Source organism: Cornus florida, unplaced genomic scaffold (assembly GCF_030987335.1).
Source record: "Cornus florida cultivar Cherokee Brave unplaced genomic scaffold, ASM3098733v1 CherokeeBrave_3.0.0_Hap2_Chr07, whole genome shotgun sequence".
In the NCBI taxonomy this organism is placed as follows: Eukaryota; Viridiplantae; Streptophyta; class Magnoliopsida; order Cornales; family Cornaceae; genus Cornus; species Cornus florida.
This window is the reverse complement of record NW_026775577.1, coordinates 20,116,585-20,134,584: the sequence shown is the minus strand read 5'-3', so window position 1 is coordinate 20,134,584 and position 18,000 is coordinate 20,116,585. Positions and strand designations below refer to the sequence as shown.

General features: G+C 30.4%; 1 pseudogene; it reads right to left on the bottom strand.

Moving 5' to 3' along the window:
- Positions 1-5,967: 5,967 nt before the first annotated feature.
- On the bottom strand, positions 5,968-8,362 carry LOC132316369 (glutamate decarboxylase-like; annotated as a pseudogene).
- Positions 8,363-18,000: the final 9,638 nt, after the last annotated feature.

The following is an 18,000-nucleotide window of genomic DNA, read 5'->3' as shown; positions in this document are numbered from 1 at the left end:
ACAATATAAATAATTTTTTTGGGTAATTATATATATATATATAAACTATGAAAAGGCACTTGCGATGCACGTGGTGAATGTTTTGTAACTTGAATTTTTGTTTTCATATTTTTTTTTTTTTCTAATTGTTCATTTGTAACTTGGAACAATAATTTTTTGTAACTCTTTTTATATTAATTAATAAATATTTTTTTATATTAATAAATAAATACTGAAATATTTTGAAATTGGTGGTAGAGTTTAAGTTTTGTAAAGTAATAAATTATTTTAAGTTTTTATATTAATACTGAAATATTTATAGTGTGATAGAGTTTTATTGAAAATAAAATAGGTAATTTGTGATAGAGTTTTATAGAAATTATTTTTATTTTCTTTAAATATATCATTTTCTAATTAGATTTCCTTTTAATAATAAACTCATAATAAATAGATAAATACAGGTTATATGTAATAGAGTTTTTTTAAAAAAAAATAATAATTAATTTGTGATAGAGTTTAGGTAATTTGTGTTACAGTTTTATAGAAACTCTTTAAATATATTCTTTTCTAATGTGATAGAGTTTCATTAAAAATAAAAATAAGTAATTTGTGATAGAATTTTATATAAATTATTTATTTTCTTTATATATATATATATATATATATATATATATATATATATATATCCTTGTCTAATTAGATTTTCTTTTATTAAAAAAAAACTCATAATAAAAGGTAATTTGTGGTAGAGTTTTAAAAAAATATTTTATTTTTATATCAATTATTAAATATTTTTTATATTAATAATTCTTGTCTAGTTAGATTTTCTTTTATTAAAAAACTCATGATAAATAGATAAATAGGTAATTTGTGTTAGAATTTTATAAAAACTCTTTAAATATATCTTTATCTAGTGTGATAGAGTTTTATTAAAAATAAAATAGGTAATTTACGATAGAGTTTTATAGAAATTATTTTATTTTCTTTAAATATATCCTTGTCTAATTAGATTTAATTTTATTAAGAAATTCCTAAAAAAAAGCTAATTTGTGCCATACTTTTAGAATTTTTTTTATTTTTTATATATCAATTAATAAATATTTTTTATATTAATAATTCTTGTCTAATTAGATTTTCTTTTATCAAAAAATTCATAAAATAAATAGATAAATCGGCTAATTTAAATTTTATTAGTTAGATTTTAGATTTTTTTTTTAAAAAAAACTCTTTTCATATCAATTAAAATACTGAAATTCTTTGCACATTTAATAATTGTATAGATAAAAACTCTTTTTATATCAATTAATAAATATTTTTTTATATAAATAAATAAACTCTTTGGCAGAACTTCTATACTTTACTCTGAAATTCTGGGTTTTTAGAATTTCTCAATTTCTACTGCTTCCTCCTTCCTCCATGCCTCTATTTATAGGTTTCTTGGATTAATAAGATGATGACATGTATCATCTTCTGATAATGACATAATCACAACTGGGCCGGGTCGGTTATATTGTGATATTATCCATAAAAAATAACTATTCTTTTTATATCAATTAATAAATATTTTATTGCGATTGATTTTATTAGGTAACTTTACAATTTTATAGAAACTATTTTTATAAAAACTATTAATATGAAAAAATTTATTTCATCATCTTCCTAAGCCCTTTTTATTGATAAAATGAGAAATGATACATATACAATCATATTTAGTGCCGAATTTTTAACAAAAACAACATATCATATCCTAATATATCTATATTTGTAGTTTTTCTTTTTCTTTTTTTTTTTTCGAATTTTTCAACTAGAGTTTTTTTTTTTATTGGAAATAAAATAGGTAATTTGTGATAGACTTTTATAGAAATTATTTTATTTTTTATAAATATATCATTGTCTAATTAGATTTAATTTTATTAAGAAACTCATAACAAAAGCTAATTTGTGGTTGAGTTTTAGAAAAATTATTTTATTTTATATATCAATTAATAAATATTTTTTATATTAATAATTCTTGTCTAATTAGATTTACTTTTATTAAAAATTCATAATAATAAATAGATAAATAGGTTAATTTAAATTTTATTGGTTAGATATTAGAGTTTCATAGGGTGTTTTTTTTATATATATAAAATATTTTTTATTAAAAAAACTCATAATAAATAGATAAATAGATTTCCTTTTATTAAAAAACACATAATAAATAGATAAATAGATAATTTGTGTTAGAGTTTTATATAAACTCTTTTAAAACCTCTTTTTATATCAATTAATAAATAATAGTTTATATTAATAATACTTGACTAATTAGATTTTCTTTTATTAAAAAACTCATAATAAATAGATAAATATGTAATTTGTATTAGAGTTTTATTGAAACTCTTTAAAATAGAGTTTTATTGAAAATAAAATAGATAATTTGATAGGGTTTTATAGAAATTATTTTATTTTTTACAAATATATCCTTGTCCAGTTAGATTTAATTTTATTAAGGAACTCATAATAAAAGCTAATTTGTGGTAGAGTTTTAGGAAAATTATTTTATTTTATATATCAATTAATAAATATTTTATATATTAATAATTCTTGTCTAATTATATTTTCTTTTATTAAGAGTTTTATAGAGGTTTTTTTTTTTTTTTTTTTTTTTTGTATAAAAACTTTTTTCATATCAATTAATATATTTTTTACATAAATAAATACTCTTTGCACATTTAATAATTGTATAGATAAAAACTCTTTTTATATCAATTAATAAATATTTTTTTTATATAAATAAATAAATATTGAACATAATCATAAACGGGCCGGGCCGGTTATATTGTGATAATTATTCATAAAAAATAACTATTCTTTTTATATCTATTTTTTAATATAAATAAATAAATATTGAAACTATATATAAATAAATAAATAAATAGTATAAATATTTTTTTATATAAATAAATACTGAAACTCTTTGGCAAAGTTTTTGTATTTTACTCTGGAATTCTGGATTTTTAGAATTCTCAATTTATGTACCTCTTCCTCCATACCTCTATTTATAGGCTTCTTGGATTAATAGCATGATCACATGTGTCCTCTCCTAATAATGACATAATCATAATTGAGTCGGGTCGATTATATTGTAATAATTATCCATAAAAAATAATTATTTTTTTTATATCTATTTTTTAATATAAATAAATAAATTATGAAATACTGAAATACTAAAACACTGAAACTCTTTTTGGCAGATTCGGATAAAATTTATTTTTATGGTTTTCAATATTTTGGACGAAATCCTTCCAGATTTACCAAATTAAGCAGATATATGGAGGGATTTTGGGTGTTTGGGTTTCTTTACTTGCTCTGATATATGATTTTTTTCACCTTGTTCAGGTCGTCTGATTGCTTCTCTTTGGGTTGGCCCATGCGTGATGACGGTGATTTCTTCAAATCAACACGTGACATGGCACAAGTACTCTTAGATGCAGATATTATTTCTTTATTTTGATTTTAATCTGTTGATTCTTTTCTTGATATAGCTGATAAGACAGGGAAAGCAGGCAAATCGTAGAACGTCTAGAAGCGCAGGCAAATCATATTTTGTTGAGATCCGAACATTTTGGCATACTTTTCGCAGTTTTGATCGTTTGTGGACATTCTCTATATTGGCTTTACAGGTATTTAAGTGCAACAGATAAGTTACTAACAGACAATCATCTTCACTCCTTATTTTGGATGTTTGTGTCAAAAATTAAGTGTCTGAACTGTTCTGTTGCAGGCTATGGTTATTGTCGGATGGAATGATATTTCTCCAACGAACATTTTAAAGGAGGATGCCTTATACTATCTAGCAAGTATTTTTATCACAGCTGCTTGTCTTCGCCTTTTGCAAAGTTTGTAATTCTAATTTCATAGCTGACATAGTCAAATTTTAGCATAATCCATTTAACATTGTCAATTTTTATGGTAGAATGTTGCTTAAACTTTTGACATTATAACAAGAAGCTATGTGCCACAAGAGGCTGTAGTTATCTCATTTGTGGTTTTTGTTTGACAACAGGCCATTTGTGACAAGGGTCTACCATGCAGATGCTAAGCTCTACTGCGAAGAATTCATTCAAATCAGATTTATTGGAAGGGATAGCATGGCCGTCCAAAGAAGGCTACAATAAGGCAAACTCTCATAGAAAAAGATGTAAATGAGCTATTTCAAGGAACACCCAGGACAATAATGTTATTAAAGGCTGGTGTTCAATGCTACATCTCAAACGAAAGTTTTTATGGAAGGGAAACTTTAAGAAGATAGAGTTTTTGGCCAGGTGGTCAATTGTTGCCTGGCCAGGTTGAAGGCATACCTAGCCGAATTATGGCTGGAAAGAAGTGAAGCTGCCAATGCCTCATTTTCCACAAATGTTTTAGAAATTATATAGGAATCTGAAGATAAGTTGGATGTTATTCAATTGACAGACTTGAAGGCAACACCAATAAAGCAGGATGATCTCAAGGCCGAAGTGCAAGATCTACTATTGGAAGTTAATCTTGGAATGGAGCAAGAACCACGTCTACTTATATAAGTAAGCTATTGGAACCAATCTTTAGAGAAGAACTAATTTCTTTACTTTAGGAATAAAAAGATTGCTTTGCATGGACATATGAAGTGATAGTATATAAACTGCCAGAGGATTAGTAGAGCATAAACTACCAATCAAGTGATATTCAATTTTTTTGGATAGCCAACATTCAACAAATTTTTAATTTTTAATTTGATAAATGGGCGCTCTGGATTAGTATTTTTGTTTACTAAAAATCTAACCTGGAATAGATTATTAACTAAGGGATTGCCCTGAATTGTAAGCCATTCGTGGCTGAGTCTTATGAAATATCATTTCTAAAATTTGACTCTTATTTAGTGCAAACAATTCCTTGAGTTCACACTCATGGGTGAAAACTCCAATTTTATCCGACCCATGTGCACGGAATGCCTTCCACAGTATCCCAACAAATAATGGGACTAAGCCTAGGGTATCCAGAAATTTTTTTTTTTTTTCTTTTAAAAATAATAATAATAATTCACAATTTGAGACTATTAAAAAAATTAACGAATTTTGAGTTAACTTTGGACCATATTAAAAAAGGGTAAGTAAAAGCTGCCTCATATTTAAAATTGGAAGAAACTTAACTTAAATTTAAAATAAAAAATAAAAAATAAAAATTTTAAATTTTAAATCAAATTTTTTTGCAATTTAAAATTAAAAACAATGATTTGATGCTCACAAACATAGAGTTATAGCTATGTTAGGGGCTTGACTGACCTACTGTTTATGCACTTTATTAATAATAGAACAACCCAAAGGTTCTGCATTTAATTCTGTATTTGAAGGGATTAGGCTGATTAGCACTTTCGGATGCAATACAAAATACGGAGTATACAATACAGTAGGAATATCCAGACCAATCAAACTGCCTCCCGGAGTACCCAATAATATTTTTTTGGGTGCTTCTCTAGTGTCTTGTAGCAGAGTTTTTAACTTGTCTAGCAAGAGAAAACTTCACCAACCAAATATTTCACAAACCAAATGTTGATGCGGAAATCCTCACGACTCGGAACTACGGTATTAACCTGCAAAATAAAGGGACGTCATCTCGAATGACACCAGTGGGGTGCCCGTCGAGGACCCTCCGACAATCAAGTTAGTACTTGTAATCGTATCACATAATAATTATGTATATTCTGTTTAAACGTTTTTTCTCGTACCTTCTTTAACGGCTTGGTGCCCTATTTATGGCTGTCGATTGGATTCAGATTGATTCCACGGGAGATTAGCTTGTGCGAGATCAGAGGAGATCGATTGTTGCTAGATTTATCGGGATAAGATTTACTCCTTTGACTTCCTCAAATTGTGCCAAGGTTAGTAGGTTATTTTTTCCTATCACCAAATATATAGCAAATAGTACTCTCATGAGTTAGTATTGTTCACCTGATTTTGAAAGGTACCATGCACATTTTCAAGAGAAAATCATACTACTACAAAGGTAACGGCAGTGCAATCCACACAAAAACAAGGGTAGAGAAGGACCAAGCAAAAGCTTGCTCAATGGCGACTTACTGAGACTTAGCAGGGTCCATTAGTCTTCTTACCCTCTGCAATTCTTCTCCAATGCCCAATTACTTCTTCTTCAGTCTCTTTAGTGCTCCTTTTCACATGATGCCCGCTACCCTTGCTGTCCTGTGTTTCATCCACAACCGCGGTGACATGGGCAGCTTTAGTAGTACCAAACACTCGGGGAGGCAACATGTCCATCTCCTTCATGACTTTCTCAATGTCTGAGAGAAGTCTCTCTGCCAGGCTGCGGCTGAAGTCCTCTCTAATCACAATTCACAGGACTGCGATGTCTTGGGCATTGGGTGGCATTGTGTATGCTGGAACAATCCATCCAAACTTTCTCAGGCTCTCGGATATTTCAAACACAGTGTGATTGCTGCTGTCTTTGAGAGCGAATGCCACCAAGGGTACCCCCGCATCTATGGAGACAATCTCAAACCGCCCCGTCTTTAGTATCCCTTCTTTCAGCACCTTTGCATTCTCCATGCAATTCTCCATTATGTTCTTGTAGCCCTATTGACAAGAAAGAAAGAAAATTGTGGTATACTAGAAATTGAACATCCACAATAAAACCAACAGATATTGAGCAAGATATGCTCCAATAGAGTAGTAAAACGAAAAACAAAGTTTCAAAATAAAATTTTCAATCAAATCGATTCGACGATGATATCAGTTTTTTTTCTAGTATCCTTCTTTAATTGCATTTAAATAACATGGTCTCTCTCAATGCATCAAATCTGATATTGCAGGACAGTGGAGAGATGTCAAAATGTCAAGACACAATGTGATCAGAAGAATTACCTCAAAGCCAAGCCTTATGAACCGATAGTATTGGGCAATTATTTGGCTGGAGCCTGCCAATTTTAAAAGGAGTAAAAATCAGAAAGTAATCAATAAAAAGCGAGCTTGCACAGTAACCACAATAGCAATCACTACCCACATTTAGCACAATCAAAAATCACTCGATCATCACAAGCCAACATCTGTTGAATGGAATGTGTTCCAAGTCTTGAATGTTAAAAACTAAACATGCATTCTGAATAATAACTTGTTTTCAGTGTCATACTAGGGAGAAAAAATATGGGGATGACACAGTTTTTGCTCGACCATAGGAACAAGAAGGTGAATAGTTTGACCCAATTCTGCAGGTTAAATAGGTTGGTTTTTTTTCTGGCGCAATTCCTCTGAATCCAATGCCAATATTAGATTTGTGATATAGTTTCAAAAATTGTAAAATTAATCTTTATGCTTATGAATCATCATCGTGATGAACAGGCAAAAGGCGGTCCCAAATTCTTTGTTAGGACTTATGGCTAGAAAGGAGTAACTTTAGAGAAGTTGAGGGTGAAAGTGGGTTGATCAAATCCATGGTTGTTGATATGAAAGACAAGCACATCTGGCAGGTCCTCCTTGCTCCTCCACACAACCCAGCCAACACCAGCGTACACGAGGCCATACTTGTGACCACTGACATTGATGCTCTTCACTAATGGCAAACGGAAATCCCAATCGAGATTTAAACAAGTACGTGTTACTACTAAATATAACCTGATTATATTCTGTTTATAACCGGAGATTCATGATAATGAAATGAGAGAATATTGTATCAGTAGGCTGTGTTCACTTGGGGAAACAAGTGGTAGGCATGTTAAAGTAAACAAATACGCAGGTGCCCGTATATGGCATCATCATGTGTATTTGACATTATGTTGCACAAAATAGCAGCTCTCATACTCCAATCGACATCATCATGTCTATTGGTCCAAGCTGTTACCACTGCACCGGGCAATGACATTTAGGTGCCTAACTCAAGCAACTGCAAAAAAATATTAGCCCTAATTTTCTAGTCTTCGGTCACAACTGTAATGGTCAGAATGACCAATTGGTTAGAACAACATCTATCACAAAAGAAAGGTTCATGGAACATTGAACAAGGCATAACATTGATGTCTTATACACTATGAAAACAAAGCCAGAGAAACTAAAACCTTTTTAAGAGAATATCTTACTGATCATGCATGACAATTAGATGATTAGACAATGCGAATTTATTTCCAAGAATTATAATGAAATACATATATATAAAAGAAGCAAATGCATTAATTTAGCTGCACGTTTGCTCCAGTGACAATGTTGGGCTTGTCATAGGGTTTGCCTTCTGATTGTCTCTTATGCTGCCACTTTCTTTTGAAGGCAAGACCAGCCAGCATTATGGCCTCCGATGAACCCACAGACGCCACACCTATAGCCGTTTCACCGTCCTCAAGAGGGGCATGGAACAGACGGGCTATCATATTAACGCATCGGTTCTGCATGATTGAGATTATTTGATTATAGAGAACAAAGAGCGAGTATAATCAAAATTAAGTTGTACGGTTTTGAAATCCAAAATTCTATTCATCACATGAAAGCCATAGATGTTATATGACAACCAATGCCTGCAATCCTTTGTATCAGATATATATATATATATATATATATATACTTTGCGCCGACTAAATCCCTTGACAAAAGAGCATTCAAATAGTTGGGCCCTTCTAATGCCATTACCTTTCTTTATTTCTTACTGAATATAAAAAAGGAGTATCTTGAAGAAATGCTAGTTCAGTAAAATGCCTCTATTTGTATAAAATGATTAGGCAATTCAAATACTTTCTAATTCGTTTAAGAAAAAAAAAAAAAAAAATGAGTATTGCAAAGATATTGTAGATCAATGAAATTCGTCGGATAATGATGATTACAAGAAGCAAAATATAAAGATTGGTCACATTGCAAATTCAACGCAAAAAGTTATACCAACTCATCTGCAGAATAACTAGGTGAAAGTGAAACAATGTTACTGAATTTTATATGATATCATTGTAAGGCCGTATAAATTTGACTCTCTCTGGATCTAACATTGACGGGTCCTTGTGCATTGTGCTCACCGTCTTTAAAATTTATTTAGTCTCCGAGTGAATAATGACAAGTATGGAACAGTTGTCATGACATTTGTATTTCCTAAAAAAAAAAACTTTAGAATAAAAAAATTCTTCAATTTTTTATTTTTATTTTTCTCTTTTTATGATCAAGACCTGTGTTAGGAGCTGATAAAAATATATAATAAACCGGGTAGTGGTTGTTGGATCCGGGTAGTGGTTGTTGGATGTCCTGGCCAATAAAAAAAACAAACTGGATCTTCTGTTCCTAAATTCCTAATTCTACAAATGCCCCATTTTTGGTTAACACATGTTTTTTTCATCTAGGAAACTTCCTGCCACATCCAACGTAATGATGGATAGTTGTTGAGTACAAATGTTGCTCTGCTAAAGCCGACTAAAACTTCAATTTCAAACGGTAGACACAATTATGAGAGTATTGGATGAGAGAGACTAGTGACTATTTTGGGAATTGTAACTCATATTTTGTGAGGAAACTTAATTTCGAACTTGTTTTGGAACCGTGACTCACATTTTGTGAGAACACTTAATTGTGAGATGTTGAAATGCAGTGAGTTGATGCATCCCATAGGGCAGTGATGTCAATTTGGGGCAGTAATAAATGCTCAGCCGTCGAAGTGAAGTGAGGCTTAGAAACTGAATAAGAAAAGTTTGAAAACTGTAGAATATTCATTTTTGGTGTACAGTTTTCAAACTTTCTTTAAATTAGTTAATGTGATTTAACACAGATAGATTTTAAATGTCACGTGTCAATCTATAACAAATTCAAGATAACTTAGAGAATATTTAACTTAAAAGATCAAAGTCCTTGTAAAATCGTGAATGGACTTTTGGTTATATATATATATATATATATATATATATATATATATATATATGTGAATTGTCAAATTTTAGAAGAGGCAATTGTACAAATATAAAAATCTTTCCATATAAAATAATAAATAAATAAAAAATTAAAAGTTCAGTAGAGACAATTACCCCCACTTGTCCCTATGTGGCTACACCCTCCACTCTCATGTTTTGCACGCAAAAATTAGATTCAAAAAATTATATGAGAAGGGACGGTCTTGAACAATAATAATATATAGTGGAGAATCATTAGAATTTAAGTAGAGCACTGATTTTAAACTTTTTTATAAAAAAAGTAAGAATATTTTTAAAAAATTTATAGGTAATTTTATAAATAAATAAATAAATAAAAATTCAGTGGGATAGCTTCATGGGTCTATGCATGTTCATACATACTCCACTTACTCCCATTATTAGTGATTCTCCCATTATTTGTGATTTCGATCATAATGCACTCTCACTTACTCCCTATATGTATGACTTAGATCATAATACACTGTCATAAAAAAATAAATAAACACTAAATCCACAACGTAAAATGGATGTGTATTTATAATATGTAAAAGAGGACAATTTAGTGGTTAAGTTTTTAACATTAAACGGAAAAATAAATAAATAAATAAATACAACAATTCTCATAAAAATACAAATTTTGTTCACTACTTTCAATATTAAATACTATTTGATATCAAAATTAATAGTGCTAAAATATTTAAAATTTTATTTTAAATTCAATTTCATTATTACATTTATGAATAATAAATAAATTATTGCCATTACTTTTGAAATTTTCACATCATATTTCTTCTAAAAATCTCACGAATCAATGTCAAATCTCTATAAATAAATTTAAAAAATTGTACATTAATAAAGAGATTCGCGGGAAGGTATATTGAGTTCTTCCTTCTCTTTAATAGGGGAAAAGAGATTCGCGGAAAGCATTCCAAACCAGTTGGACGGGGCTGAACATGATTCGAAAACCCCGGCCCAAAACTCTTTTATCTACAATCCGCACAGATTTGGACTTTATTCAGATTCAGGACTATTCGACCTTAATTGTAGGCTCCTAAAGAGCTTGTCTGAGTAAATTAGGAATGACAATTTAACCCACCCCCGCGGTTACCCTCCCCACCCCGTCCCGCCCAGTTTTTGGTGGTTTTGGGGGATCGTTTTGCTTATTTGAGTGGGGATAGTTTGATACAATAAAAATCCGCACGAGTTTGGTACAGGGACAGGGGGAGGTTGCCTCGCACCACCCCGCCCCGTTTAGATAGGTAAATTACTTAATTATTCCATATAACAATATTAAAGTAACAAATGAATTTTATTAAAAGGAAAGTTGCAATGGTGAATAATTGAAGATGAAAAAAATAAAATAAAATAAGAGCAAATCAATTTCAACAATAAATAAATTATGGTCTTAAACGGTGCGGGACGGATACCCACGGAGATAAAAATGTTAAACAGTTACGGGGATGGGATAGAAAGTCCCCCCGTTTTTGTGGTTTTGGGCGGGAACGGGGGCGGAGTTTTTAAACGGTTGTGAGGGCAAGGGTACACCCGCCCAAACCCGCCCCCATTGCCATCCCTAGAGCAAATATATATTATAGTTAAATTATAATTACTTATATAAATACTCCGTAAATTATTGTATACATAAATTATCAATTACCTATACAAGTATTACAAATTGTAAATCATTAATTAAATATATTGACAATTTTTTTTAGAGTCTCTAAATTTAACTACTGAATTAGTAATACATCTTTCAATTTAGTATTTAAATATAAAGAGCTTATGACTCTTGTCAGAAGAATCTCTCTTGATAGTATTACTCTAATACTTCGTATTAATTATATGTTTCAAAATACTACATTTCAAATTAAAAATATAATGAAAATACTGATAAGTATAATAGCTACTTAGCATACTAAAAAATTACTTAGTGACACTCCATTAAATTTCTAATAGCTAACGTGGGGAAGAATCGGAAGATTGATGTTTAATAGATAACAAAAATTAAATCGAAACTTCTATCATTTTCCGAGAAATAGAACAGCAGAAGATGACTTTTTATGATTGTTAGGACGATAGTTGTGACAATATTATGTAATATACAAAGCATAAATGTATATTTATTCACTATGACCATATGACGTATTGAAAAATAATTGGGCTAGACCAAATTATTTATTCACTATGACCATATAATGTTAAACTTGGTGACCAACACAGACACCAAGTTAGCTTGGCTGGTGATACAGAGTTCAAAAGTCGAGCACGTCTGAATTTATATGCCATCTTTTTCAATGACAACGCAAGGCAGTGAGCAATAAACCACAATACTTTTGAGACCATGTTACCAAAGCCTGCTACTTAAATTACGCGACCCATGTTACCAAACACATCAACACCATGTTGGCTCCAATGGTAGTAGTAGTAAATTAGTAATGACCAATGTACGGTAGTTAGCAATAAACTGGCGTTTCAAATATTCATAACTTCGAACCATCAGACCAATCCTCTGTTCAATTTCAACGATAAAAACTTGAAATGTTGTTACAGAAAGCAAAAACATGTCTACCAAGTACGACACATTCAACACTCTATTTCCCCGCCAAAAAATCCTTTGCTTCATTGATCTTAGAAGCAAGATAGTGGCTCCCACCACCCTGATCACCACCATCAGGGTGGTTGGCCACCATCACCCTCCTATGAGCCTCCTTAATCTTCTCCATCACAGCATGTTCTCTGAAATGGAGGAGATCCATCAAAGGAATTTAACAACTCACAAGTTGCAGTGAAAAAATATATTAAATTTTGTATAATGACAAAAAAGAGAAAAACAAGAGCAGGAAAATTATGTGCATAAAAATTATAGGTGCTATTTTAATTTTTTGAAAGTTCAAGCAAATGCACACACTCGCTATATTTTGCCCCTATAGGGACTTGAAAACTCAAGTGAGGAGGTGGTGTGGGAAACGTCCCGCAGCAGTGTCGATATCCGACAATATTATGTATAAAATTAGATGAAAAAATGAAAAGAGAATTGGAATCTTATGTGCTCAACTGTGAAAGCACCAAAGAGAATTGGAATCTTATGTGCTCAACTGTCAAAGCACCAACGACGATGAAGGTAGCATAGACAAGGGTTCGGTGCATGCAGAGCCTGTAGAGGCCCTTCGAGAATTATACATGTTTCTTCTTTCTTTCTCAACTGGAAAGTGCTCTCTTTTTAACAAAATTATGATTGCTCTTTTTGGCAACTACTATGTCAAAAAATTTAAGTCCAGTGTCATAAAATAGTGCGTAATTTCATTATCACACCTGTGAGCTCTATATGTCAAATATTAATCCTCATTTCAATAATGAGCTAGAGACATTTACGTGGGAAGGTTGCGCTAGACTGATTGAATATGAGTCAAAATCAAAATTAAAAATTTTTGTCACAATAAAAATTACTATACATTATAAAAAGTTTTCTAGAAGTTTTTTCTTTTATTTAATACAAATTTTCGAATGCTAGATGATAAATGACGCAATAATTGAAATTATTATGTTTTAATAGCAGGTCATAATTTTTTTTAAGCAGGGTCTGGGTTGAACGGAATTCTGATTGTTGGGTCATATATAAATTGACCCAATTGCTAAAAAACCAAACCATTTGTGCCTAAAAAATTATTCATTTCATCGGTTTTGATGTAGTTTGACCCGCCCATTTATTCTTGACCTGTTTATAACCCGCCCCAAACATTTTGTTAACGGATAATGACCATTTACCGCCCCGCCCCTTTATGACCCGTTACTAACCCATCCATTTGCCACCCCTAACAAAATAGTACATAATTAATCATGTTTATAAAGTTAAATAATTCAGATCACTCAATAGCCTAATTTTGAGTTGGCAAACACGTTAGTTGAAACCACCAAATGCAAATTTAATAATTCATAATCTAAGGCAAAGAAATGAACAGAACATTTGGTGGTCACATATAATTCCCTCGTAGGATGCCAATTATTCAGGAATATATTCTAGAAGTGACAAAAAAATAATAATACTAATTAATAAAAAATAAAAATAAAAACTGCATATATATTACCTGACTCCAAGAATTAATGCTGCTTCTCGCCTTGTCATAACCTTCTCAAATCAACCAGGATAAAATCTTCTGAGTGCGAGGAATTGCTCTGAGTGCTTTCCATGCACCTATCGCATATCTACCTCCCAAGGCAGCAGTTGCAACAGTAAAGCAACCTAATACTAGAGGAGCTTCCTGACAAGTGACCAAAGAAAAAATGTAATGCTCTGTAATCCACAATATCATTTAAATGAATCTAGAAATACAGTACTTCTCCAAATTCAAATACCGATTATAGTAAATTTGCAAAAGCTTGAGACTAGCAAATTATTTGGCCACACCTTATTGAAAAGCTACCAGTACATATACATGCGATGGACAAAGAAATTGATGACCAAACTAGGATAATTTCGTATAATAATGTTTTGACTTACAACATTGAATAAAAAACAACCTCCTACGTTATTGCATTCTTTTTTGGGTGATTGTGTTTGGTGTAAATGGTTAAAAGAGCAAGATTGAATCAATAACTGATCACGAGTCCAAACTAGCAGAAATGAAGGATATGTGTGTTTCCACCCCATTTAAAAATGGACAACCAAAATTAAAATGCATGAAAACTTGCTGTAATGATATGTCTTTATATCAAGGCTTAGCATCTTCGTTTTTCGGGTAGCCAATGCAGAAGCTGAAATTTACTTGAGATTATCCAAATCATTTATTGAGTAGGGATGCGTTGCAAATGGGATTCTTAGATAATAGAGTAGCGAACAAATTGCAATTACTAAACATAACCACACATTAAAGCTAATATAAGAGGACAAATGTTTTACAACTGAAAACAATGTATCATATAACTGAAACATAGAAAGAACAAAAATGGAGAATCATCGCTCATTCGATGAGCAAAACACTCACTACTTCTTGAAAAAATGAGAAAAAGGAAGAAGTATAGAGCATAGAGTACTTACATTTGCTCATTCTTACTCTTATTCATATATTTTTTCATTCTCTTCAGAAAAAATTGCATTCCCTTTATTCAATCAAACTCTCTTTTTTCTCTTTTTTTCTTTTTTTCCCTTCAAAGTTTTCTCATATTTTTTTATATAAAAAAAAAAAAAAAAACCATATAATGTAAATACCATTTTAAAAAATAATTCAAACATTTTTTTATGAAACATTGTGCAATAAATTAGTTAACAAACATGTTTTAATTTCAGAATAAATCATACCACCAAAAAAAAGTTACTGTTTTTGCTTCATATGAAATAGAAGATGCAAAATAGAACTTGTTGCCAAAAGGACCCTTAACATCCGTTTTCAAATTTTTTCACAACAATTGTTTTTTGAATTATTAAATACTATTTAAATTTTGATTATTGTATTGTCACTACACTTCTATTTTTCAGCTTGTTGTCTTGCTGCATCTTTGGCTGGAAAAAATACGATGCCCCTGGCTCCATCACTGATCAACCACCTTCCCTGAATTAAACCCATTGTGTTTTGAGGGTGAAGTATTTTCCAAACGATCACCAAATTCCATAAACAACATGCTATTGGATAAATAATAATAAAAATCCTCAAAACCCACATAAAGGCGTTAAATAATTCAAATTTGAAGACAAGTTCCAGGAAAAAAATCAGAAATGCACTCAATATCTAACTGAAAACAAGGATATGCTCTATAGAAAACAAACCACCAATATGAAGAACCTATCAAAGTTCAACCGATCAAAATAAAAAAGGACATTAGGGCTTACGTCAAGCAAAAGGAAGGAGTTCGTAGACCGAAGGAGGAGGTTGAAGAAGCTACGCCCAGCATACATGAGCAACACTTCCAAGCTCTCTGTCTGCGGATGCCATTGTTTCTGTGTCTAGAATCTAGTTGCTCCCAAAAAACCCTCGATTCCAACTCAAATTCACACCATCCTTAACCTAGAAAGAAAGAAACCAAAGGAAAAACTCACAAACACGGCCCCCAAACCGAACGATCGTGCGAGAGAGAAACCCTGAAGCGTTTTGAGAGGGAAATCAGATATGTGAAAATCGTATAAAATATTACTAAAAATATAAATAAATAAATAATACATTTTGTGTGTATATATATATATATATTTTTTTAAAAAAAAAAAAAAATTATATTCCCAGCATTATCCAAATGGTAAATTAGTAATGTAGGGCAAAAATAATAATAACAAAAAATAAAAAATAAAGGCTATATAGAATAATAATACTTGCACCATAGGCCTACTATATATTATATATTATTAGTCATAAATTCGTTAGATATGGAAGTGGAGGATTCTAATTTTTATATTTGACGTGCATTGATGTAATAATTCTGTCTAAATAATTAACACAAATATCATTACTCTTATGAATATTATCCGGACTCAGAAGGTCACATAGAGATTATATAGTGATTAGCGGATTACACCTCTATATAAAATTCCCTTCATAAATCATAAAAAATAAATATAAATATGTGAAAATAGTATAAAATGTTACTAAAAGTAAATATAAAAAAATATATGATATATAGTCCTATGTGATTTTTTCCAAAAAAAATATAAAAAATAAATTTAATAATAGACTATTACCAAAACAAACTAAGGGCCTTTGTGTTTCAGTAATATTTCTTGTACGTAATTAACATGCAAGTAAAAAAAAAAAAAAAAAGAATAAAATTAATTAGCCAAGATCAAATGATCTCGCCCCATATAATATTTTCTGAATCAATGACACTCTCATATTATATAATAGAATAGGATTATAGGAGCTCATTCCTTCTTGTTTAATCCTCATGAATCTAGACAATGGACAAAAATTCAACCACAAGTTTTTGTTTAGGATTTGTACTGTGTAGTTTATTTAATTATTCATTTGTTCCTGGAGTACCAGCTATTGCTCTCCATGTAATTATTACAGATGCATCACTAGTAAATTTGAAGGTATTTGTTGTTGTGTTCTCAAGTTTCTCTTATATCGGATTTGAATGAAAAAATAATTAAATATAAATAGGTAAATATATAGTATCACTCAACAATTTAAATTTTTGAATAAATAGACAAGAAAAATTATTAGATGATCGTAAACCATTCATACTTGGTAAACTAATTAAATATATATTCCTGTCCATTTCAATAAGTCACTGGGATTGGGAGAACTTTGAAAGACAAAAAAATAAAATAATAATAAAAAAAATCAGAGTCTAATTGAAGAAGGAACATTTAGGTCTTTTTTAAAAAATTAAATTTGAGCGTGGTGAAAAAATGTTATTTACTACCCGTGCAAACAAAGAAATTTAAGGGGAAAATAAAATAAAATCTAATTGGAAAAAAAGAAAAAATTAGATTTTTTAAAAGGAAATTAAAGGAATCTAAAGACTAAAAGAGAAAGAAAAAAAAAAATTACAAAGTTCAGAGATAATTTTAGAAATTTAAAAATTTAGGGGGAAATTATATAGAATTTTTTTTTTCTAGATATTGAAGAAAAAAAAAAAATTACCATATATGTATAGATGGTGGGCCAAGTTAGTTGGGCTTGTGTCCACTCTAGGCCTTAACTGGCTCCGCCTCTGGACACAAATTTGGGAGACAATTGACTTCCTTTCTTAATACAATAGTAAAGTTTGCTCCATTGTGAAACAATTTTTTTCTTATACGAAGGTGACACTATAGACACATACTATCTCTAAATATGACCATAACAAAAATCTCATGCACTAAACTAAACTTTATGTAATTCTTAAAATTTCTTTTGTAACGTGGCTTATGGCTATTAAAGTCTGCCAATTCACTAAGCACATGTTATCCATTAACTCACCTGTGATGCACTATGTAAAGTAAGTTGAGGTTTTTGGTGGAGGTATGCAAGCCCTATATATATGTAATTTAGAAAGGGCGTAAAAGTATGGTTTGATCCAATTTGCAAAATACTAGCTAACTCACTGCATATTTAGGCTGCGCTTGTTTCGACATGAAATATTTTTTTCGAAAAAGATTTTCTCTTTTTAGGTAAAATATTATTTTTATTTTTACTTATTCGGTGTTTGATTCTTGG